Source organism: Somniosus microcephalus, chromosome 19, assembly GCF_052327205.1.
Source record: "Somniosus microcephalus isolate GS21.2 chromosome 19, FLI_Smic_1.0, whole genome shotgun sequence".
Classification (NCBI taxonomy): Eukaryota; Metazoa; Chordata; class Chondrichthyes; order Squaliformes; family Somniosidae; genus Somniosus; species Somniosus microcephalus.
The window spans coordinates 28288854-28314641 of NC_141005.1; the positions used below are offsets into that span (position 1 = coordinate 28288854).

At 44.0% G+C, this 25788-nt stretch overlaps 1 protein-coding gene across 4 annotated transcripts in view; it reads left to right on the forward strand.

Annotated features, from left to right (window-relative positions):
• Nucleotides 1–3000: 3000 nt before the first annotated feature.
• Nucleotides 3001–25788, forward strand: part of LOC147104273 (protein-tyrosine sulfotransferase 2-like) — a 129068-nt gene continuing 106280 nt past the window's right edge. The window contains exons 1-2 of one of the 4 annotated variants that reach the window (XM_085961465.1): nt 3001–3163; nt 5435–5548. The gene's annotated coding sequence lies outside the window, so the exon portion shown is untranslated. The remainder of the gene's footprint in view (nt 3164–5434; nt 5549–25788) is intronic. The other 3 variants (XM_085961467.1, XM_085961466.1, XM_085961464.1) reach the window with 3 other exon arrangements.

Below are 25788 nucleotides of genomic sequence, written 5' to 3' on the forward strand. Positions count from 1 at the left end.
CTTTGTTTCTGTCTTCACGGAGGAAGACACAAAAAACCACCCAGAAATACGAGAAAACCAAGGGTGTGACGAGAATGAGGAACTTAAAGAAATTATTATTAGTAAAAAAACAGGACTAGCAAAATTAATGGGACTAAAAGTCGATAAATCCCAAGGACCGAATGACCTACATCCTAGGGTTTTGAAAGAGGTGGCATTGGAATAGTGGACGCATTGGTTGTCATCTTCCAAAATTCTATAGATTCTGGAACGGTTCCTGCAGATTGGAGGATAGCAACTGTAACCCCGCTATTTAAGTAAGGAGGGAGAGAGAAAACGGGGATCTACAGACCTGTTAGCCTCACATCAGTAGTTGGGAAAATGCTGGAATCTATTATAAAGGATGCAATAACTGGGCACTTAGAAACTAATAGTAAGATTGGACAGAGTCAACATGGATTTATGAAAGGGAAATCCTGTTTGACAAACCTATTGGAGTTCTTTGAGGATATAACTAGTGGAGTAGACAAAGGCGAACCGGTCGTTGTGGTGTACAGGAAACTTTCTGATATTCGGCACTGACGGGACCGAGCTGGTGCCGTAACATCAAAAGTGCCGGACGTACCAGAGTTAATGTTTAAACATACGGAACTGAGAAGCTCCGTGTGAATCAACAAACCCTGTTGCTTAACAACAGCTTCAAAACAGTCGGCTGCAGCTGCAAGCGTCTGTAGCTGAAGCTGTTCCTATAGCTACAGACCTTGCAGTGCTTGACTGGGAAAAAAAAAGCAATGAGAACTAAAAAAACGGCTCCTGATTTTTGCCGTTAGATCGAGTATTCCGGACATATAACCTCCGGATAAACCAAAGTTTCCTGCATCTGGATTTTCAGAAGGACTTCAATAAGGTCCCACACAAGAGGTTGGTGAACAAAATTAGGGTGCATGGAATTGGGGGTAATATACTAGCATGGATTGAGAATTGGTTAACAGACAGAAAAGAAAGAGTAGGGATAAACAGGTCTTTTTCAGGATGGCAGGCTGTGACTAGTGGGGTACCGCAAGGATCGGTGCTTGGGCCCCAGCTATTCACAATCTATAGCAATGATTTGGATGAGGGAACTAAATGTAACACTTCCAAATTTGGTGATGATACAAAGCTAGGTGGCAGTGTCAGTTGCGAAGAGGATGTGAAGAGGCTTCAAGGGGATCTCGACAGGCTCAGTGAGTGGGCAAGAACATGGCAGATGGAATATAATGTGGATAAATGTGAAGTTATCCACTTTGGTAGAAAAAACAGAAAGGCAGAGTATTTCCTAAATGGTGAAAGATTGGGGAATGCAGATGCTCGAAGGGACCTGGGTGTCCTTGTACATGAGTCACTGAAAGTGAATGTGCAGATGCAGCAAGCCATTAGGAAGGCAAATGGTATGCTGGCCTTCATTAGAAGAGGATTTGAGTACAGGAGTAAAGAAGTCTTACTCCAATTATGTAGGGCCTTGGTGAGACCACACCTGGAGTACTGTGTACAATTTTGGTCTCCTTACCTAAGGAAGGATACACTTGCCATAGAGGGAGTACAACAAAGGTTTACAAGATTGATTCCTGGGATGGCGGGACAGTCGTATGAGAAGAGATTGAGTAAACTAGGCCTGTATTCTCTTGAATTCAGAAGAATGAGAGGGGATCTCATTGAAGCATACAAAATTATTACAGGGCTTGATAGGATGGATGCTGGGAGAATGTTTCCCTTGGCTGCGGAATCTAGAACCAGGGGCCACAGCCTCAAGATAAAGGGTAGGCCATTCAGGACTGAGATGAGAAGAAATTTCTTCACACAGAGGGTGGTGAATCTTTGGAATTCTCTACCCCAGAGGGCTGTGGAGGCTCAGTCATTGGGTATATTCAAAACAGAAGTCAATAGATTTCTAACTAGTAAGGGCATCAAGGGATATGGCGATAGGGCCGGTGAATGGAGTTGAGGCAGAAGATCAGCCATGATCTCATTGAATGGTGTGGAGCAGGCTCGAAGGACCGAATGGCCTATTCCTGCTCCTATTTCTTATGTTCCTCTAATTCTGCCCTCTTGAGGATCCCTGATTATAATCGCTCAACCTTTGGTGGCCGTGCCTTCTGTTTCCTGGGCCCTAAGCACTGGAATTCCCTGCCTAAACCTGTCCGCCTCGCTACCTCTCTTTCCTCCTTTAAGACGCTCCTTAAAACCTACCTCTTTGACCAAGCTTTTGGTCACCTGCCTTAATTTCTCCTTATGTGGATCAGTGTCAATTTTATTTTGTCTTAAAATACTGCTGTGCAGTGCCTTGGGACGTTTTACTATGTTAAAGGCGCTACATAAATACAAGTTCTGACGAAAGGTCTTCGACCTGAAACGTTAACTCTGTTTCTCTCTCTCCACGGATGCTGCCTGGCCTGCTAAGTTTTTCCAGCATTTTCTGTTGTTATTTCAGATTTCCATCGAAGATAGGAGCAGGAGTAGGCCATTCGTCCCCTCGAGCCTGCTCCGCCATTCAATGCGATCATAGCTGATCATCCAAACTCAGTACCCTGTCCCTGCTTTCTCCCCATACTCCTTGATCCCTTTAGCCTTAAGAAATATATCCTACTCCTTCTTGAATATATTTAATGAATTGGCCTCCACTGCCTTCTGTGGTAGAGAATTCCACAGGTTCACCACTCTCTGGGTGAAGAAACTCCTCCTCATCTCTGTCCTAAATGGCTTACCCCTTAGTTTGTGACCCCTGGTTCTGGACTCCCCGACCATCGGGAACATCCTTCCTGCATCTAGTCTGTCTAGTCCTGTCAGAATTTTATAAGTTTCTAGCATCCGCAGTATTTTGCTTTTGTTATAAATACAAGTTGTTGTTGTTGTTGTTGCGCATGCGCCGCAGAGCAGAGCCGGGCTCGGAGCGCGGCGGCCGAGAAAAAAAACCGCTCGCCCGGTGACGCAATCACGCCAGCGTTGTATGTAAATGATATTTAAATTGTTGGGTTGAGCGGGGGGGCCCCAGCGCGCGCGAGAGATGGCCGGACAGCGGCGGTGGCTCGAGCGGCGCCGTGAGGGACAACAGCGGCGTTGGTTGGTGGGGGAGAGAACACCACCTCGAATTCATGAGGTAAAGTCAGGCTGGATTGTGTGGAAAAGTTCATACACCGAAAGAAAAATGGTAATTTAACGATTGAGCGCTGTCAGTTTCCGTTCCTAATTTTGTTTTTATTATTATTTATATAAGCAAATGCCCTCCCATTGAGGGCAGCCTAGCTCGGGGAATTGTCACTGACATCCACGCACTGAGGTACCTACTGCCCTCACCGGGCTGAGACGAGCCGTGTCCGCTCCAACTATCCCTGGGTTTTTTCTTGCAGCTTTTACTTTTATAAAACAAATTTAGTCACTGGGGTGGTTTTAAACCAAACACACGGCGGTCGCTGGCTTTATTCACATTTGAAGACAGTGTGGGGAGGGGGGTTGGGGAAGTGCGTGTGTGCTTTCGCTCTGTTTTCAGGGGCTGCAGCATCTTCACAGGAAACTGAGAAGAGATTGGGTTGAGATGTCCTGCTCTGCTCTTCCTCTTCCCCCGCCGTGTTACTGTGCTGTGGCCGGCCAGCAGATAGTGACTGGACTCGTTCGTTTGGTGTCCAGAAAAGCCAACTGCTTTTATTTTTACACTCGTGCAACATAATCGAGGTTCAACCAAAATAAAAAGGCTGCGCGCCAGGCAAATCCACTGCATTTGTGGGACACAGGGAAGAGATTGCGTTGGTGCAAAGTGATAATGCACAAAATCACTCGTGCACCCTTAACGGTGGAAAAGGTGAAAATAACGACAGAGGATGCTGGAAATACTCAGCAGGTCAGGCAGCGTCTGCAGAGTGAGAGATAGAGTTAACTGTGATGAAATATTCCATTCATCCTGTGACTGGTTGGTTTCAGGTTTCCCCTCACCATTGTATTGCCTGTGACTGTGGTTGGTTTCAGGTTTCTTCTCACCATTGTATTGTATATTGGAATGTATGGAATGTGTTGTGTGTAGGGCTCCGCCCATACCTGGCCTCTATGTAAGCCAGCTCAGTCTGGCCTCATATCCAGTACTGCAGAGCTCCAGATGGAAGATACCCCTCTCCACTGCGTGTTATCTTCTAAGTTAATAAAAGCCTTGTTTTGTTCCGCTAACATCGAGTCTCGGGATTATTGAGGCACATCATTAACGTTTCAGGTCAATGACCTTTCGTCAGAACTGGAAAAAGTTCGAGGTGTAACAGGTTTTAAGCAGGGGAAGGGAAGAGTGAGCGAGCCTATTTTAGATTGGTGAGTGTGGTGACATCGGTTTGCATCAGAGCCACGTGAAGAATTCTTGGGACCGCAGGCAGTTCTCCCCTGTGTCCTGGCCAACATCACTAAAACATGATCTGGTCATTAGCGCATTGCTGTTTGTGGGAGCTTGCTGTGTGCAAATTGGCTGCCGCGCTTCATAAAAACATAAGAATTAGGAGCAGGAGAAGGCCAGACGGCCCCTCGAGCCTACTCCACCATTCAATAAGTTCATGGCTGATCTTCGACCTCAACTCCACTTTCCCGCCTGATCCCCATATCCCTTGATTTCCCTAGAGTCCTTAAATCTATCAATCTCAGCCTTGAATATACTCAACAACTGAGCATCCATAGCCCTTTAAGGTAGCGAATTACAGAGATTTACAACCCTCTGAGTGAAGAAATTCTTCATCTTTTCCCTACATTACAACAGGGACTACACTTCAAAAGTACTTCATTGGCTGTAAAGTGCTTTGTGATGTCCTAAGGACATACAAGGCACTATATAAATGCAGGTACTTTTCCAACTTACCAGCAATTTCTGGCCCATAATTTGTTGCCACACTCACCCCAATGTTAACTTCATTAACTGCCATTTTCACAGGTGAAGTATAAATTGTGAGCTGTGAAGGAGACGACATGGTCACCTGCCCTGTTCAGAGGCTCCGACTTCATCCTCCTGGTGCTAGGAGCAAGGTGCAGGGAAGATGAGTCTCCTTACTATGGGAATCCACTCTGATAACTATAAAACCAACAGGCAGTTCTGTTTAAAATGGAGGGGCCCCATATTTGGCTGGAACCCCAAGGCACGGGCCTCCCTCGAGGCCTGTGTTAATGTGCCCCTGGTTTGCATATCCGGGGAGAAATGAATAAAGGAATATTACGGTAGAGTGAGTAGAGGTAATTAGATTGGGACGAGAGGAGACTCATATGGAGTATAAGCACTGGCATAGCCCCGTTAAGCTGAATGGCCTATTTTTGTGCTGTAGATTCTATGTAAATAGTGTATAAATACCCTGATCATTACCTCAGCACACTCCTGTTCGGGGGGGGTGCCATTATTAAGTTTTGATTGACCCACCTAAAGTAAAATCTTTTTAAGCATAAATACACCTGTATTTTACAGGAATGATCTATAATATTGTGTATCCTTTGCGTTGCCCACCGATCACACACGACTTCGAGCGAACTGGTGAACACCACATGTTCATACTTGATGGCCACCTAGGCGCATAATAAGGTAATTGTAATTGTGCAGTGTGATGGTGTGCGAGGTAGTGACTGCAATTGTGCAAAATGATTGGGATAGAGTGCAGGGATCAGCAATCCTTGTACAGTCATTTCAGCAGTCTGCTGGAAATACATTAAGTATATTCAAGGCTAAGATAGATACATTTTTGAACTCTCCAGGAATCGAGGGATATGGAGATCGGGCGGGGAAGTGGATTTGAGGTCGAAGATCAGCCATGATTTTATTGAACGGCGAAGCAGGCTCGAGTATGGTCTACTCTTGCTCCTAATTCTTGGGTTCTTTTACTAAAACAGTGGTTTTAGAACTTTTTGTTGACTGCTTTGTTTTTAGACTTTCTTTTGAATGGTAAGTGCCGATAAGTGAGTTGTGTATATTTTTGTGTGTTTGAGGCGGTGAATTCTTTAGATGATATTCATGTAGAAAGCATGTTGTGTATATTTTTTCATAGTTTTTCCTAGCCTTCTAGTATTTTTCTTAAATCATACCTCCATATGCAGTTTTACAAATCTACTAGTAAACTGAGGAGTATGAGGTTCTTTTATGTACAAGATGATGACTAAGGGGGAGGGAGGGGAGACTTCCGGAATGTGCTCCACAGTGCCACTTGGTGACCAAACCCTGCAACTACACAGTGACAGTTGACATAGCTCTTTCAGAGAGCTGGCACAGGCACAATGGGCTGAATGGTCTTCCTCTGTGCTGTATGATTCCATGAATTGAATATTGAGAGAGCAATTTACAATGATAAATGTTGACTCAAAAGTGTGACCCAAAATCATGACGACAGGGATTAAGATTTGTGCACAAGAAATGCGAGCCTTACGCAAGATTTCTAACTATATATCATTATGATTAAAAGACTTGTCTCTAGCATGCATCAGTAGCATTGCACCTTTCAAAGGCATCATGCCTGCAAAGCATCACTTATGCACTTACAGAAAATTGTGATTGGCTGAAATATCTACTTATCTATTAAGTTACCAATCAAATATCCAATTGACTGAATGTAAACAAAAGTAGAAAAATGTATCTGAGTAATGCGTAGCCAGTTGAAAACCGATTAATCAAGTTCCTAATTTATTTTAGTCACCCAGCCAAACATAAGCCCACAATCGGCAATTCCTGGCTACAAAGCTATCTGTGGAAAAAATCATTACAAAGGAACAACACCCTGTCCCCCTCTCAGGCCTGACTCTTGTCTCCACCTCAGATGTAGTTGCTAATAAAATCAATAATTTTACAAAGATCCATATGATGTTTGAATTGAATAGAATGGCAAGACTCCTTGAACTGTACCAACCACTTTGGATGACCTTTTTAGGCAGGTCCCCATCCAGTAACAGTGACAGTAATCAAACCATGCACACCAAGGTCCCCTGACCTGTGCATGTCTGCCTTATTCTAACTTGTGAATATCAACTAGACTGTAATGCAATGACTTTGCAGCTTGAAAAATAGCTTATAGTACCTACCTTTAACATTCTGTGTTGTGGCCAACAAGAAACGATCCAATAAACCATCAAACTGTTTAATTTTTATAATGTTATAAGATGAAAATAAATGAGGGTATGCATCCTCACAAAAAGTGTAAGTTAAAATGGGATCAGTTATTTCAAATATCTTGCTATTCCTCCAAATGTACATTTTTCTTGGCTGAATCTTATTTACAGTAAGCTAATTCACATGAGAGCACAGGAGGATCCATTAAACAAACTTACCGTACCCCAAACTTCCCAAAATTCTTAAAACAGAAACCTATTGCATAAATACCTTGTGGTAAGAACGGTTCTATTCTTAAGGAACAGTATTGTGTGGAGCTTGCGGTGTTGTGATCATGTGCTTAGTCCCATAAGCTGAAAATACAAGCTGCTCTAACTGAAGGGGCATTGAGGTCAAGTGATGGGCAGAACGCAATTGAGTGTGTGATTTGTTGATACAAGGCTTCAGGTTTATAATCTCTTTGCATGAGTTGTGAGCCTAATGGTTCTTGCCCACAAATAGCTTCTAATATAATCGTGTATTTTTATATCCAAATGATCTCATTTTTCGCAAAGTCTCCTCTAGAGCTGGATCCTGTTTTTGCCTGCATCCTCCGTTTTATTTTTCTAATAGGAAATTGCAAACGCATAGCTACTTCCATTTATATAGTGCCTCTTAATGTAAAAACAAAAGTTTCAAGACACTTCACAAATGGAATTACACATGGAAACAGAGGGTGGATGGGGTGACTGAAAGCCTGATCGAAAAGATGGACTTTGAAAGGAGGAGAAAGAAGTGGGAAGGTGAAGAGGTTTAGAAGGAGAGTTCCAATGAGTGCAGTGAAGGCTCTTGTCATCATTTGACCCTGAAATGAGCTTCCAATCACATATCCGCAGCATAACTAAGACAACCTATTTCCACCTCCGTAACATCGCCCGTCTCCACCCTTGCCTCAGCTCATCTGCTGCTGAAACCCTCATCCATGCCTTTGTTACCTCTAGACTTGACTATTCCAACACACTCCTGGCTGGCCTCCCACATTCTACCCTACGTAAACTTGAGGTGATACAAAATTCGGCTGCCTGTGTCCTAACTCGCACCAAGTCCATTTATCCATTACCCCTGCGCTCGCTGACCTACATTGGCTCCTGGTTAAGCAACGCCTCAATTTCATAATTCTCATCCTTGTTTTCAAATCTCTCCATGGGCTCGCCCCATCCTATCTCTGTAATCTCCTTCAGCCCCACAACCCCCCGAGATATCGGCGCTCCTCTAATTATGCCCTCTTGGGCATCCCTGATTATAATTGCTTGACCATTGGTGGCCGTGCCTTCTGTTGCCTAGGCCCTAAGCTCTGGAATTCCCTGCCTAAACCTCTCCGCCTCTCTACCTCGTTTTCCTTCTTTAAGATGCTCCTTAAAACCTACCTCCACCTGCCCTAATTTCTCCTTATGTGGCTCGGTGTCACATTTTTTGTCTCATAATATTCCTGTGAAGTGCCATGGGACGTTTTACTACGTTAAAGATGCTTTATAAATACAAGTTGTTGTTGCTATTGGTGGGAGAGAGGGGACGCACAATAGGCCAGACCCAGCCTTGAGTGCGATGCAACATGGAAGAATATTCTCTGCCCTCGTAGGCCTACGCATGAAGAATGGCCACTTTGTGAGGTGTTGAATGATGCCTACTGGAATGTACTCCAGCAAAAAGCGAATGCCTTCAAGAAGGGAGGAAAACTGGGGACACAATTGGTTGGAAAAAATGAAAAGGAGGGAAAATTGGTTTTGTGATTTGTTTGGTGCTGGATTTTTTTTGTGCCTGAGGAAAAGGCTGTGCAGTTGAAATCACTGGATTCTCACTTTATGCTCTGGTAGTGAGTGGAGTTATTTAAGTACTGAATCTGTCAGTAAGTCCTAACTTGTAATAACAAAGTAAAAGCAAATCCACTCTTCAAAGAAATGGATTCCTGTATCCGCTGGCAGAGTGGAAAAATGTCTTTTTATTAATTTAGAAAGGGGCAATCCTCCTTTTTCTGAAGAATGACTTTAACAAATTTAATGAATTAGTGGCTGTATTTCTGTGATTTAGGAAGAGAGCTCAAATCAGTAAATTTTAAACAATTTAAGAAAATATTAAGGATGGCTTGGATTACTGAATTGGACCAAACCATTTAGCTTTGTACTTTAAAGTTCTGGAATGTGGCAGGGACAACTTGAGTTTCATAAGGGGAACAAATTCCTCCGGCCACTCAATGAAGCAAATATTCTGTAATTATATGTATGGGTGTTGCTTGAAAGATCACAGATAAGCCTGGGATCTGGTACAGAGAGAGCAGGAAGTGCTCCATTTAGAACAATAGTTTTGTGGGACAGCCCCTCCATCACGCAAGCAGACACATGGGAAGACAAAAGCATAAATCAGGTTACAGATTTAGTAATTGATAAGCTATGTTTTGAACTAAGGAAAGGTGCTTTTTATATTGATTTTTGTGTTATGCGAGTGCTGCCTGCTCCCAAATCACAAGTCTTTTGCAGCAACACCAACGTACAATTGCCAGATTTGCTCAGGCCAGCTGCTGGAAGACCCTTTTTTTATTAAACAGGGTGGTCTTTGTGGCTGACCTCAGTAAATTCATCTAGTTTAATTTGGAGTTTGCTGCCAGCTGCCAAGGCGGGCACATGGGGAGCCGGCGTCACTAGCGCAGCAGCAAACCGATCTAACAGCAACACGATTAAATCGGCATTACTGCACGTTGAAGCTAGCTTGCGAGAATGGAAGTGCCGTTGATAATACCAAGAGAGACTTAAAGAAAAATCAGCATCAACACCTTAATACAACAGCAACTTGCATTTATATCGCGCCTTTAACGTAGTAAAGCATCCCACAGGAGAGTTATTAAACACAATTTGACACTATCCTCTTTTGATCAAAAATGGGGCTAATCAAACTGAGAAAATTCATAAGATGTAGTAGGCATTTTAATCAACTACAGAGGAATGATGTAGAAGGAAACCAGGTGAATTAGAGTAAAATTAGATACAGCAAGAGAAATAGAGGGAAAGAAAGATTGGATGAAGAAAGAGACAGAAAGGAAAAATGAGAACATTTTTTTAAAGTTTTAAAAACATCTAGGAACAATTTACTACCTGCGGGAGTGAGACTCCACAGTTTCAATTGTTCCATTTCTGGGCCTCCAAGGTTGAGTTTTATGTCTGGACCCTAAATTCACATCATGAACAGGATCCTGATGACAAATACCAGCCCTGAATCGCTGCAGCGAGATTAGTTAGTGTTTACGGCACAAATCCAGCAATTTCTTGACACTCGGGAGGTTGACGGCGAGCTCCCATTTTTGTGAGGTTAACGGTAGAACGGCACAAATCGGCCAGCAATTTGTGGCGATTCGCAACTCGTGGCGCATCTCCTCACAAATTGCTGGGATTTTTTATGCTCTACTAATAGCAAGCACTGGGAACTTACCATTATTTTTCCAGCAATTTCTGGGACATTGTATAGAGAAAATAGTGAAGGTCATTGTGTGGAATGTTGTTAAAACAGGGATTGTCAAACTTGAACCAGTCAAAAAGCAGAACAGACTTGAGTTGTTGCACAGTTGTGAGGAAAATTTCTATTAGAAGAGTGGAAAACTAAGCATCCTCCTATTAAGGCACAAGTCTAGAAAAACATTCTGATAGTTAAAGCAACATTGGGAAGCCCTGCATTTTGATCTGGTGAGAGAAGAGAGCAGTTTGGAAGGTGATAAAATATGTGTGTATTAAGAAATTAGAAACTATTTGATACTCGTGGAAGACTAACCAAGTTATATTTAACAGAAAATAATCTCAAAAATGGGGAAAGGTAGATGGACAAGGAGAAATTATGTGTTCTGGGGCATTGAACGACTGCATCCAACCTCTCTCATGTCTTTCCTGCAAGAAATGTTGCCTAAAATAAGAGAATTCAAAAACAAATGTAAAATGCAATAAATCTTAGTTATAAAACGCACACCACCAATGTACAATGCAATTTTAAAGTAATTATTTACAGGCAAGTAAGCCATTTTTTGGTGTCAGACTGCATAATCCACTTGCATACTGTGACTTCATCTGGCGGTTGATCTCTTAATTAAATCATCGCTGTACTCCATATTTGTATTATTATCCTGTGTTTACTAATTGTATTACATTGAAATGCTTTGATTCATCAATAATACATATACTGTAATGTGAAGATAGATTTATATTTGTCAATATCTTCAAGAATTTCATGAAGGTTAGACGAGAGTTAAACCATATACAATGTGTTTCATTAATTGATTTTTGATATTGGCAATCTTGAGGTTTACAACATGGAAACCAACATTTTTGCTTGTTATCATTGAGTAAATTTGATAAAGACACTCCGTCATGGTGGGAACATTGTAGGGATTGATGCAAGTCGATTAAGTGGTTGCATAATATTCAGTTACTTCTTCAAGGCTGTTTGACTGCTGAGGGGGTGGGGAATCATAGCCAATTGTCCCCACACATTCAATTTCCAGTAGTGATCGCTGGATAGCAGTGAGGAGTGGGACACTGTCGGATTCTTCCCCGTCCTAGCCCAGGTCAATTCTAGTGTCCCCTGACTGAGATTAGTAATGTAGCATAGACCAGGAATTGAGTGTGCACGATTTTATTTTGAGACTTCGAACCTATACAAAGCAGAAGATCCCAGTTTGATTCTTGGCCCTTGCTGAGTTAGGTGACCACAGCTGTTTTAGCAGTAGAGGGGCTACAATCGGCCTAGTCTATACAGTATTGGCCTAGTCTATACAGCATAGATGAGTAGAATAGGAACCCAAAGACAGTGAAAGTAATTCTAACAGTTGCACTGCCATCCTGGCTCAAATTGACTAATTCAGGGTGGTGTACCATTCAGTGGAACTGTAGTTACCAAGCTGTGCTTTGTTTGAAGGCATCTGATAGTGGATAGATAACTGAGGATGGCAGGCAAGGGTCTTCTAGGTGTTTTAAATCTTCACCTTGGCAGGGCATTTTCTGCAAGATGCAAGTACAGTAGATAGTTTTAGGCACAGGAGAAGGAAGCAAACCGCTAATAATGTGCTGCCAGGCTTTATTCAGTTCTGCATCAAGCTTCTGAGCATGGATGGAGCAACTGCAGATTGGAGCATAATATTTGTGTGTTGAGAAACTTGGTATAAGAGATATAAAAAGAAACAAAGAACTTTCATTCATAAAATACCATATCATATCCTCATGCATTTCATATCCAATGAATCACTATTGACGTACAGTCATTGTTATGTAGGCAGATGCAGCAGCCAATTTGTGCAAGGCAAAATCGTGCAAAAAAACAAATGAGATGAATGATCTAATTCTGATGTAATAGAAAGGCTGGGTATGCTTAGAGTGGACAAGTCGCCTGGTCCAGATGGCTTGCATCCCAGGTTGCTAAGGGAATTGGGGGAAGAGATAGTGGAAGGGCTTGCCATAATTTTCCAATCTTCCCTAGATGCCGGGGAGGTGCCTGAGGATTGGAAAGTGGCAAATGTGACACCATTGTTCAAAGGGTGTAAGGACAATCCTAGTAACTACGTGCTTGACTAATCTACTGGAATTTTTTGAGGATGTAACTGGTAGAATAGATAAGGAAGAACCAGTGGATGTGGTGTATTTGGACTTTCAGAAGGCTTTCGATAAGGTCCCGCATAAGAGATTAGCGTGTAAAGTTAAGGCACATGGGATTGGGGGCAAGGTACTGACTTGGATAGAGAACTGGTTGGCAGACAGGAAGCAAAGAGTTGGAATAAACTGCTCTTTTTCCGAGTGGCAGGCAGTGACTAGTGGGATACCGCAGGGATCGGTCCTAGGACCCCAGCTATTCACAATATATATTAATGATCTAGACGAGGGAACTAGATGTAATATCTCCAAATTTGCAGATGACACAAAGCTGGGTGGGCGTGTGTGCTGTGAGTAGGATGCTGAGGAACTCCAGTATGATTTGGACAGGTTGGGTGATTGGGCAGATGCAGTATAATGTGGATAAATGCGAGGTTATCCACTTTGGTGGCAAAAACAGGAAGGCAGATTATTATCTGAACGGCAATAGATTGGGAGAAGGGGAAGTGCAACGAGACCTGGGTGTCCTTGTGCACCAGTCGCTGAAGGTAAGCATGCAGGTGCAGCAGGCGGTTAAGAAGGCAAATGGTATGTTGGCCTTCATAGCAAGAGGGTTTGAGTACAGGAACAAGGATGTCTTGCTGCAGTTATACAAGGCCTTGGTGAGACCACACCTCGAGTATTGTGTGCAGTTTTGGTCGCCTTATCTGAGGAAGGATGTTCTTGCCATGGAAGGAGTTCAGCGAAGATTCACCAGGCTGATATCTGGGATGGCAGGAATGACGTATGAGGAGAGATTGGGTCGATTGGGCTTATACTCGCTGGAGTTTAGAAGAATGAGAGGGATCTCATTGAAACTTATAAAATTCTAACAGGACTAGACAGACTTGATGCAGGAAGGATGTTCCCGATGGCCGGGGAGTCCAGAACCAGGGGTCACAGTCTAAGGATAAGGGGTAAGCCATTTAGGACAAAGATGAGGAATTTCTTCACCCAGAGAGTGGTGAACCTGTGGAATTAGAGACACAGAAACTAGGAACAGGAGTAGGCCATTCGGACCTTCGAGCCTGCTCCGCCATTCAACGAGATCATGGCTGATCATCCAAACCCTAGCACCTGGTCCCTACACCGACAGCCATCCCACCCAAGCCCTATCCCCGTAACCCCACGTATTTAATCCCCCCTAACACTAAGGGCTAATTTTTTATCATGGCCAATCAACCTAACCCGCACATCTTTGGACTGTGGGAGGAAACCGGAGCACCCGGAGGAAACCCACACAGAAGGCAGTGGAGGCCAATTCATTAAATATATTCAAGAAGGAGTTGGATATATTTCTTAAGGCTAAAGGGATCAAGGGATATGGGGAGAAGACTGGGACAGGGTACTGAATTTGGATGATCAGCCATGATCTCGTTAAATGGCGGAGCAGGCTCGAGGGGCCGAATGGCCTACTCCTGCTCCTATCTTCTATGTTTACAGGCCGGTCAGTTTAACATCAGTGGTGGGTAAAGTTTTAGAAGCAATAATCAAGGAAAAAATTAATGGGCACTTGGAGAGGTTTAAGCTAATTAAGGAGAGACAACACTGATTTGTTAAAGGCAGATCGTGTTTGACTAATCCAATTGAATTTTTTGATCAAGTAACGGAGGATTGATGAAGGGAATGCAATGGATGTTGTCTACATGGACCTTAGGAAGGCGTTTGACAAAGTACTACATAGAAGGCTGGTTAACAAAATTGAGGCTCATGGAATAGGTGGGTCAGTGGCAGCTTGGATAAGGAATTGGTTTAACGACAGAAAACAGCGAGCTGTGCTAAATGGCTGTTTCTGAGAATGGAGGCTGGTAGACAGTGGTGTTCCCCAAGGGTCCGTGCTGGGGCCACTGCTTTTTTTGGTGTATATAAATTACCTGGATATTGGAATACAGAGAATTTTGAAATTTGACAATGACATCCAACTTGGGGGTGTGGCAAACAGTGAGGATGATCCCAATCGACTGCAACAGGGCGTAGACAGGCTAGCAGAATGGGCAGACAAGTGGCAGATGGAATTTAATACAGAGAAATGTAAGGTGATGCATTTTGGCAGAAGGAACAGGGAGAAGCATTATACACTTAATGGCACAGTTTTAAAGGGTGTGCAGGGACAGAGGGACCTGGGAGTTAATGTGCATAGGTCCCTGAAGGTGGCAGGACATATTGAGAGAATGGTTAACAAAGCATCTGGGATCTTGGGCTTCATAAATAGAGGTATTGAGTACAAAAGTAGAGAAGTTATGCTGAACCTTTATAAAGCGCTGGTTAGGCCGCAACTGGAGTATTGTGACCAGTTCTGGTCACCACACTTAAGGAAGGATGTGAAGGCCCTTGAGAGGGTGCAGAGGAGATTTACCAGAATGGTTCCAGGGATGGGGGATCTTAGCTACAAGGACAGGTTGGAGAAGCTGGATTTGTTTTCATTAGAGCAAAGGAGGTTGAGGGGTGATTTGATAGAGGTGTACAAGATTATGACGGGTTTGGATAGGTTAGACGGGGAAAGGCTGTTCCCACTAGTTGATGGTACAAGGACTAGGAGACACAGATTTAAGGTTTTGGGCAAGAGATACAGGGGGGATGTGAGGAGAAACTTTTTTACGCAGCGAGTGGTGATGACCTGGAATTCACTGCCGACGGAAGTGGTGGAAGCGGAGACGCTGTGTTTTCAAGGGGAGACTGGATAGGCACTTACACGGCTACGGGGATAGAACAGGGGAATGGGACTGACTGGATTGCTCGACAGAGAGCCGGCATGGACTGGATGGGCTGAATGGCCTCCTTCTGTGCCTATGACTATGATGCTATTGAATATGGTGCTATAGTATGTGCGATTGATCTTGCACAAACTTAAAAAAATTCATTCCCTGCCCTGCCACCAGATGCCAGGGACGAGCAGGTCAGAGGCTAGGTTTTCTGCGGCAAGAATCTCACCTCCTGACTCCCCAAAGCCTTTCCACCATCTACAAGGCACAAGTTTTTTTAAAATTTGTTTATGGGATGTGGGCGTTGCTGGCAAGGCCAGCATTTATTGCCATCCCTAATTGCCCTTGAGAAGGTGGTGAACCACTGCAGTCCGTGTGGTGAAGGTATCCCACAGTGCTGTTAGGTAGGGAGTTCCAGGATTTTGACCCACGACGAAGAAGGATCGGCGATATATTTCTAAGTCAGGATGGTGTGTGACTTGGAGGGGAACTTGGAGGTGGTGCTGTTCCCATGCACCTGCTGCCCTTATCCTTCTAGGTGGAAGAGGTCGTGGGTTTGGGAGGTGCTGCCAAAGAAGCCTTGGCAAGTTGCTGCAGTGCATCTTGTAGATGGTACACGCTGCAGGCAATCAAGCGGGACAATCGCCGCAGAATACTTAGCCTCTGACCTGCTCGTGTTGCTACAGTATTTATCTGGATGGTTCAGTTAAGTCTCTGGTCAATGGTGACCCCCCAGGATGTTGATGGTGGGGGAATTCGGCGATGGTAATGCCATTGAATGTCAAGGGGCGGTGGTTAGATTTTGGCTTGTTGGAGATAGTCATTGCCTGGCACTTAAGTGGCAGGTAACATTCACGCCACATATCAGTCCAAGTCTGAACGTCGTCCAGGTCTTGTTGCATGCAGGCATGGACTGCTTCATTATCTGAGGAGTTGTGAATGGCACTGAACACTGCAGTCATTAGCGAACATCCCCATTTCTGACCTGACCTTATGTTGGAGGGAAGGTCATTGATGAAGCAGCTGCAGATGGTTGGGCCTAGGACACTGTCCTGAGGAACTCCTGCCGCGATGTAAGGAGTGTGATGGAATACTCTCGAGTTGCGTGGATGAGTGCAGCTCCAGCAACACTCAAGAAGCTCGACACCATCCAGGACAAAGCAACCCGCTTGATTGGCACCCCATCCACCACCTTAAACATTCACTCCCTCCACCTCTGGCATACTGTGGCTGCACTGTGTACCATCTACACGATGCACTGCAGCAACTCGCCAAGGCTTCTTTGGCAGCACCTCCCAAACCCGCGACCTCTTTCACCTAGAAGGACAAGGGCAGCAGGCGTATGGGAGCACCACCACCTCCAAGTTCCCCTCCAAGTCACACACCATCCTGACTTGGAAGTATATCGCCGATCCTTCATCGTCGCTGGGTCAACATCCTGGAACTCCCTACCTAACAGCACTGTGGGAGTACCCTCACCACATGGACTGCACCACCTTCTCGAGGGCAATTAGGGATGGGCAATAAATGCTGGACATGCCAGCGATGCCCACATCCCATAAACAAATTTAAAAAAATTAAAAATGTTCCTTGTGTCCAGCATTGCTATGACACAAATGACAGAAATTGGCCCAGAAATTCGGGTCGGAGGCTTCCCGCGGGTGCAAGCCCCCGACCTGCACTTACCTAGCGCGTCCGCCGTTGAGCTGTGGGCCCGCGTGGGATTCCGATCCTGGGCCTCCTCCAACTGCCGGCGTGCAGTGCTTGCGCATCCCAGGGGCGCAGTTCGTTCGATGCGTCACGTGGGCCATGGAGAGCCAACTGACTGCAGGAAGAGCTGTCAAACTTATAAATGCTATAAGCCCCAAAACATCACTAAATTTTCAAATAAATTTTTAAAAAAGCATAATTTTTAAAATAAACTATAAATTACATGAAAAAACTATTTTAAACAATAATTTAAATTTTTGAAATTTTCTAACGGGGCTAAAAATAAACTTACCTTTCTTTAAAGTATTTAAAAATAATAAATCTGTGGGGAGAAAATGTTTTAATTTTAATTAATTCACCACTTACCTTGTAAAAAGCAGGCCTTGCGACTGCTTTTTACATGTCTAACTTCTGGAGACTTATCCTCCCGGGAAAACCTGCAAAAAACAAAACAAAAAAAAACAAAAAACGGTTGTTCGATGCGCACACGTTGCCTCTCCTGCGCACGCGTTTGACCTCTGAACCCCTTTCAGGAACGGAAGTGCCAGTTTCTCGCGCGTGCGCAGTGTATGCAGGAAACCGGCACTTCCATTGGGCTTACGGGTGAGTACCCCGTGCGTACTCGCCCGTGGAGACCCGAATTTCTGGGCAATGTGTTGATGAAGCCTTTCCTTGATTTGCCTACATTTGTACTACGCTAGTGCCAACGCTCTCTGCCTGCAGTAAATTGGGGAGGGGCGTATAAACAGACACGCAAGAGCACGTTGCCCACCCATTTTGACCCTCACTCATCCCAATGCAGTCAGAAACTCAGAGGAGGGAGAACAGGAAATCTTGGCCGATATTTGAAACACTTTCGGATCTGCACACATTGGTTAAGAATGGGGCAGGGAGTACACCTTCCAAGCTGAGGATCGCAGTAAAAAAATACCATTAACTTCATTGGGAGCAGAAAGAAAAACGTATGCTGTTTTTTTCCAATTTTATGTAGCAACATGTGTTGGCATATTTTTCCACGGATCAGCTTGTATTGGGGTACAGTTGCAAGTCGGTAGGAGCCGTATGTTACTTCATACCAGTAGTTATTTCAACTGCCCAAGCCATAGATGCTGAGTTTCAATGGCTTATTCAAATTGGGTGGGATTTTTCTAGCTGACCCTGATCCTGCTGTTGCCCAGTGTCCATGCATGTCTTTCTGATTGCCATTAAAGATAGGAACCCGGTGACAATGGAGGTGATTCTAGCAGTCACACTGCTGCCCTGGCTCAAATTGACTAAAGCAGCATGAGCCAGAAATTCAACCTAGGACCTCCCTGCTTGGTGCTACTCACTTGCATATTTTATTTTTAAATTCTAGAGATAAGCGAAAGTAACTCTAATGGCTCCATATCCGTCAGGATAATTGTGCCAACCCAGATTTTAGTTTTCTATCTTTTAACAGGCCAAGCCCATGTAAATCTATAAGCTGTCTTTTTAAAAGGCATGTAATAAAATAAACCTGCAGGGGCCCAATTATGTTTTCATTCAATGTATTTCATTGAGTTGGTTGGGGGCGCGATAAGAAAATCTCTAAGTGAGTCTCTTTGGGATATTAAAAGAAAAATCTGAAAAAGAACCAAAAAATGTTGGAAGCACTCAGCAGGTCAGGCAGCATCTGTGGAGAGAGAAACAATGTTATCGTATCGGGTCGATGGCCTTTCATCGAAACTGGAAGAAGTTGGCGATTTAACAGTTTATAAGCAATTACAGAGCCAGGGAAAAGGGGGTGAGGGGGGAGCAGGGCGGTGAAAAAACAAAGGAGAAGGTCTTGATGGGATGGCGGGCAGGAGTAATTAAATGACAAAAAGAATAATGGTGCAAGGCAAAAGTTGTGGTAATGGGATAAGTAAAGAAACAAATGGTGGGTCCAGAGGTAGTGTAAATGGCAACAGCAGAACCAGCACCTGCTGTCCACAAAAATGGGAGCAGTGGTTATGATCTGAACTTTTTCCAATTCTGATGAATGTTCACTGACCTGAAACGTTAACTGTTTGTCTCTCCACAGATGCAGCCTGACCTGCTGAGTATTTCTAGCATTTTCTGTTTTTACCTTTGCATTTAATCTGCTTGTTCGTCATTATTTGCAGTTGCCCTCAAATCTGTATAATCAAACTTTTTATAATTTTACTAATTTTGCATCTTTAAAAAGCTTCTTTTGGAACTATCTGGCACTGGTGATCTGTGAGCAATTTCTGGCTGAAGATTTAAGCCTCGATTTTAACTCTGAGGAGGAATTGGGGGGAGGGGTACCGGGCCATAGCTGGCCGACGGGCAGGAGCGTAATGTCGTACAACAGAACGCTGCCGGCGGGATTGAAGGCACGTTCCCCGGAATTTGGGTAAGGAGCAAACATTGCCGCAAACCCAATCTGGAAGCAATGTCCTTCAGGACTCGGCTAACTTGGTTAATGGTGGTTCTGCCAAGCCACTTTTGGTGAAGTCCCCCATGCAGAGTACATTCTGTGCCCTTCCTACCCACAGTGCTTCCTCCAAGTGGTGGTCAACATGGAGGACTACTGATTCATCAGCTGAGGGAGGACATTAGGTGGCAATCATCAGGAGGTTTCCTTGCCCATGTTTGACCTGAAGCCATAATTTCATGGAGTCTGGAGCAGTGTTCCCTCTAATTTTTTTTGGCGGGCTGCGCGGGCCATTCAGAATACCATGCATACACAATTTTGACGTTGAAAAGCCAGCTGCACGGGATCCATGAAGCTTACAGGGAAAGTTGGACAAAGTTGAGTGCTCCCAGGGCCAGTTCTCCCCCCCCCCCCCCCCTCAACCATATACCATTGCGCCCCCACCTCTGGTGGGTTTGTCCTGCCAATTGGACAGGACATACCCAGGGATGATGATGGATGAATCTGAGACAATGGCCCAGAAATTCGGGTCGGGGGCTTCCCGCGGGTGCAAGCCCCCGACCTGCACTTGCCTTGCGCGCCAGCAGTTGAGCTGTAGGGCCCTGTGGAATTCCGATCCGGGGCCTGGTCCAGCTGCCGGCACGCTGTACTTGCATGTCCCAGGGGTGTAGTTAGTGCGATGCGACCCCTGGGATCACGTGGGCCATGGGCAGCCAATCGGCGCAGGGAAAAGCCCATTCATAAGTAGTGACAGGAAGACCTGTCAAAACTTATAAATACTACGGCCCCAAAATAGTAGTAAACCTTCAAATAAATTTTAAAAAATCATCACACTTTTTAAATAAACTATAAATTACATTAAATAACTATTTTAAACAATTTAAATTTTTGAAAAAAATAATTTTATATTCAAACGGGGCTAAAAAATAAACTTACCTTGCTTTAAAGTATTTAAAAATAATAAACCTGTGGAAAAAATGTTTTAATTTTAATTAATTGACCACTTACCTTTTAAAATGCAGGCCTTACGCCTGGTTTTTACATTTCTAAAATCTAAAGACTTACCCTCGCGGAAAAACCTGTTTTTAAAAAAAAACGTAAGTTCAAAGTGCACACGCAGACTCCCGCGCGCACGCGTTCAACCTCTGAACCCCTTCGTTCAGAGGATCGGAAGTGCCGGTTTCCCGCGCATGCAAGAAACCGGCACTTCCATCGGGCCCGTGCGTACTCGCCCGTGGAGACCCGAATTTCTGGGCCATTGTGATTCTGAATGTGACTATGTCAAGCTGTTGCTTGATTAGTCACAGCCTACCTGGCTACATGTGCAGGTGCTAAATGCTCTGTCTCCTTTGCATTCTTTTTTTGTTTTCCCTGGCTTTCTAGTGGAAAGTACAAAGTCGAGATTTACTGTTATAATGCAAATGGAAGATTACAATCTCTTGTGGGAGATAGGCATGCAGGTAGGCTGTAACAGAGGCTTTCAAGGGTGAAGTTGATCATGGGCTATATAATCCATATACATGCTATTTAATTTGTGTTTTAGTCAATTGTAATAATAGCCAACCTATTTATTATGAATCTCTCATTACTGACTTACCACTTTCCCTATCCAATGTTTCTTGTTACACTTGGGCAAGGATTTTGAAACACTTGAGAGCGGCTTTTGCAGTTAGCACATGCTTGAATGTATCAGTGCAGTTTTCTTCATTTTTAGTGGTTTCTTCAGAGTTTATTGGTGTCTACGATGCTTAGTATTAGTGTTACTGATGGTTTGCTGAAAATGAAGGATATCCTGTTTGCTCTTGTGGTTCCATAAGTCTCGATCAATCATCTCCACCATCGTTTATATTTTTAACTTGCTTTTTCAAGAAATTTCAACTGTAGGGATGAAAAGATGTTTGGAGCTAATCTGAAATATTCTGATTCAGAATGGCTAATTCTTTTTTTAGAATGTCCCTTTTTGTTTCTATATGGTGGGGGATGGAATTAATAAAGCTATTGGCAGAAGTGGGGGCAGGTTGCTTTCCTACACAACCAGTTGTGGCATAGGGTGAGAAAATAATTAAAAGAGCAAACAAATAACAAAATATAACCATGTTTGTACAGCTACCACAGTCTGTCGATGCAGCTGCTAGGAAAGACTAGTTTCCTGTTTACTACACTTTATACAGGGATTCTCAAGATGTGTGTGTGTATGTATCTGTCCTCCAGTTTTTTGTTTTGATCCTTGTCCATCATAGGGACACTAAGCTGGATTTTTTTTTTCATTTATGGGATCAGGGCGTCACTGGCAATGCCAGCATTTATTGCCCATCCCTAGTTGCCCTTGAGAAGGTGGTGGCCGCCTTGAACCGCTGTAGTCCGTGGTGATGGTACTCCCACAGTGCTGTTAGGTAGGGAGTTCCAGGATTTTGACCCAGCGACGATGAAGGATCGGCGATATACTTCTAAGTCAGGATGGTGTGTGACTTGGAGGGGAATTTGGAGGTGGTGGTGTTCCCATGTGTCTGCTGCCCTTGTCTTTCTAGGTGGAGGAGGTCGCGGGTTTGGGAGGTGCTGCCGACGAAGCCTTGGCGAGTTGCTGCAGTGCATCTTGTAGATGGTACACACTGCAGCCATGGTACGCCGGTGATGGAGGGAGTGACTGTTTAAGGTGGTGGATGGGGTGCCAATCAAGTCGGCTGTTTTGTCCTGGATGGTGTCGAGCTTCTTGAGTGTTGTTGGAGCTGCACTCATCCAGGCAAGTGGAGAGTATTCCATCACACTCCTTACTTGTGCCTTGTAGATGGTAGAAAGGCTTTGGGGAGTCAGGAGGTGAGACATTCGCTGCAGAATACCCAGCCTCTGACCTGCTTTTGTTGCCACAGTATTTGTGGCTGGTCCAGTTAAGCTTCTGGTTAATGGTGACCCCCAGGATGTTGATAGTGAGGAATTTGGCGATGGTAATGCCATTGAATGTCAATGGGCATTCTTTTATAGCCACAGGACTTGAACTTAAGGAACCTCTGGTTTTGTGAGTTTACTGATTTGACTTTGATCAAACTGCTGAAAACATGACTGGTGCCGATGAGAAAAGTTTAAATGTACGCATTAACTATTTTGTGACATCCTCAAATGCATCATTTGGTTAAAGTTGTGTTGTCCAAACTTCAATTCCATTTATTTTCACAGCACTGCAGTCAAGTTACTGGTCCTAGTATAAAAATAAAAAGTAGTAGTTTATGGTATGCTACAGGTCTATCCATAAAATGTTTCCAGTACAAAAAGCAACAAATGCTGTATAGCAGGAATCACGAACACTCATCAAGCCTGCGTCAGTGTTTCTTTATATGAACCATCTAGGCACCAGGATTTTGGTGTTCTGGCAAGAATTGGGGATAGAAACAGGAGTACAGCTGCCTGCCTGAGAGACATGCAGCTACCAACAGCAGCTAGAAGGCCCCAGAAATCCTGTTTTGGAAGGGAATAAAGGGGACATCAGCTATGAAGCTCCTCTTTTTAGCTTGCTCCTGGACCTCCTTGAGATCTTCTGATCTGAAGAGGGCCTGGTGCAATCCCCATTGCCAGCTTCTTGGGGCGCTCCTATGCTCCATATTTTGAGGAAAAGGAGGCATTTGGGCCAGAAGCACCCTCTCCTGCCCAGTTATCCTCGCAATAACTGTTTTAGAAGTAGACCTGGATCAGCCCATTTAGAAAACCCTTGGGACATCCTGGTGCAATGTAGAGGGGGTGTAGACCTTCTGTTCCTCTCCAAGTCTAGAGTCTGAACATTCTCCAGGTGCCATGAAGAGAAAAATTGATCCTAACTCTTAATATGGTATATGCAAGTAGTGAGTTTTGGTTTAATAGCTGGAAGTATAAAATTGTGACTAATAGCCAGGATGATGAAGTGTGTTGGACGGTCCTTTTTGTTGCAGTAGAATCTATAGAGTAGTGCTGCTCCTTAATCCTCAGGGCCACTGCATTTTTCCAGCTTTGACCAGGAGCAGTTAATGCTCATCCACAGGACAGGAAATGTTGTATTAAAAGTACTTCATGTTAGCAAAGCATCTGAAGTTTAACAGGAAGGAAGTACGTGATGCAGTTTCTGTGTGTATCACATTTCATGAAATGGTGGTTAACCCTTCTAATGTCATACAAGATTTTACTTGTCAGTAAAAATGGAAAATTTGAATGCACGTTGTTGGTGAAACAAAAAAAACTCAAGTTCCTTATCACTGCAATTTGAACTTAACTGAAGAATTTTCATTTAAATGTTTCTGGGAAGGATTACATGCCAGAGTGTGTTTGTTTTTGAAGTATTAAAATTGATATTTCAAAAAAATGTAACTTTTATTTCTGGTTTAATGGGTCACCTTGTATGAATATCGAGAAAGTTAAAATTTGCATCAGGTAAGTGGATAAGAGAGACAGTTGAGGAGAGGAAAGCTTGTAGAAGGGTTCTAATATCTTGCACACTATCTTCAAAAAGGAAACCATTTTACAGCCCTTATGCTTTTCTGGGGCTCATTATTTTTAGTAAGTCTTCGTTTACTGGATCGAATGATGCAGTTTTAAACTCATCTATTTGGGTACCTATTCAAAACACCATTTGATAAATTCATTAGTTAGGGGTTTTTTTAAGACGAAAAGGCTGCTTTATTTATGGTTTTGATAAATGATAGAAGATAACAACAAAATTAGTTTGCAGGGAACATTTAGAACTTTCCTTCATGTATTTAGACAGTGTTTTACATCTCATCACCAGATCTTTCATCAACAAAACTTAGACCTTTTCTAGATTTAAACTGGCCAGCAAAATAAACAAAGCTGTTCATTTTATTTGTTGCTCCACACATAGCAGCATGTCACTTAAAATGATTGAGTTTGCTGTAGTTTAATAAGCAAAAGCGTCACAACAACCTGGGGCGACTGCATAGTACACAGGTGGTGTGAATTAGGCCACTGACGTCACCTCCGAGACTCTTGTTTGAATCTAGTTCAGACTGATAGGATGTAAGCCTTAATTCTCTGCCAGCTATAAAAGGATGTATTACAGAAAGATCCGTCTGTGTGTGCAATAGTGAAGTCTGACATACTTCCATTTTGTGTAACAATTCTGAGTAGCCTTGAAGTCGGAAGCTAATTGATTTTATCAACCACCTTGCACAGCTGAACACAACATTAAACAGAATGAAGGACACCCGTGAAGCATTTGGTTGTGTGCACCCATCAGCCTCCTTCTGTAGCCTGGCCCATCAAAGTCCTCATCTGACTCCTCTGCAGCAGGACTAGTGTGCGACGTTGCCCTCTGGCGAGCTGGCACCCGTGCTATCCTTTCCTCTGCCCTGGCTTGTGCGTACTTGTACCCGATGTCTCACCATGTGCAGATCCCTTCTCTATCCTAGCCTTGAAAATACGCGCTGTGTAAGTTTCTGAGCTGGTGGCTGCAAGTGTAAGATTGAGTGACTGTCTTTTCATCTTCACTGTCTTCTTGCTCTTCCTCCTCTGACCGGGAAGGTTCCAGTTCTTGGGTATCGGAAATGAAAAAGGGACAAGGGTTGGGGTGAGAGGCGTGGAGAAAGTAAAACGTGCGTGCTTACACCATCTGCAACTTGTAAGTCAGAAGAGATTGTGGGACGAGGGAGAAATGGGAGAAGAGGATAAGGTATGCAGATTCCCTCATCATTGATCCTTTCGGTGTCGCCAGTGGCCATGGCCTCAGTGGTGCCCCTTCATATGATGGCTCCTCCATGGGGGTTAAAACATGCAGGCGCTTGTTTTCCTCCAATTCTTTGCTGCTGCCTCCTGTTATGCACCATCTTCTCCTGCAAGAAAGACGGAAGTGTGTCAGTGAGTGTCCTGCAATATGTTTGGGTGATGTGGCTGTCATGGTTGAATAGCTGCCAGTGTATGAGAGCTGAGAGTTGTGGGTGTGAGGCTTGCAATAGTGCCAAGTGTGTGAGGTTGAGGTAAAGCATATGAATTGAAAGGGTTAAATATTAATGTAAGATTGCTGGTAGGTGGGTGATGGGGGTGTAGTGGTTGGGGCTACTGGTGCAGTGGGTACGATATGCCATTTGAAGATTGAACTCGCTCAGCTTGACAACTCATGTCAGATCGTTAAACTTCTTCCTGCACTGCACCCATGTTCTTGGAGCTATAATCCTGGCATTGACCACTGCCTCCTGAGCATTTGTCTCGAGGTGCCTACTGCCCCCTTGCAGATACAGGATGTCTCTCCATCTCGCCATGTCTTGCACCAAGACCGTCAGTGCAAAACCTTGGTGTTCGCGCTCT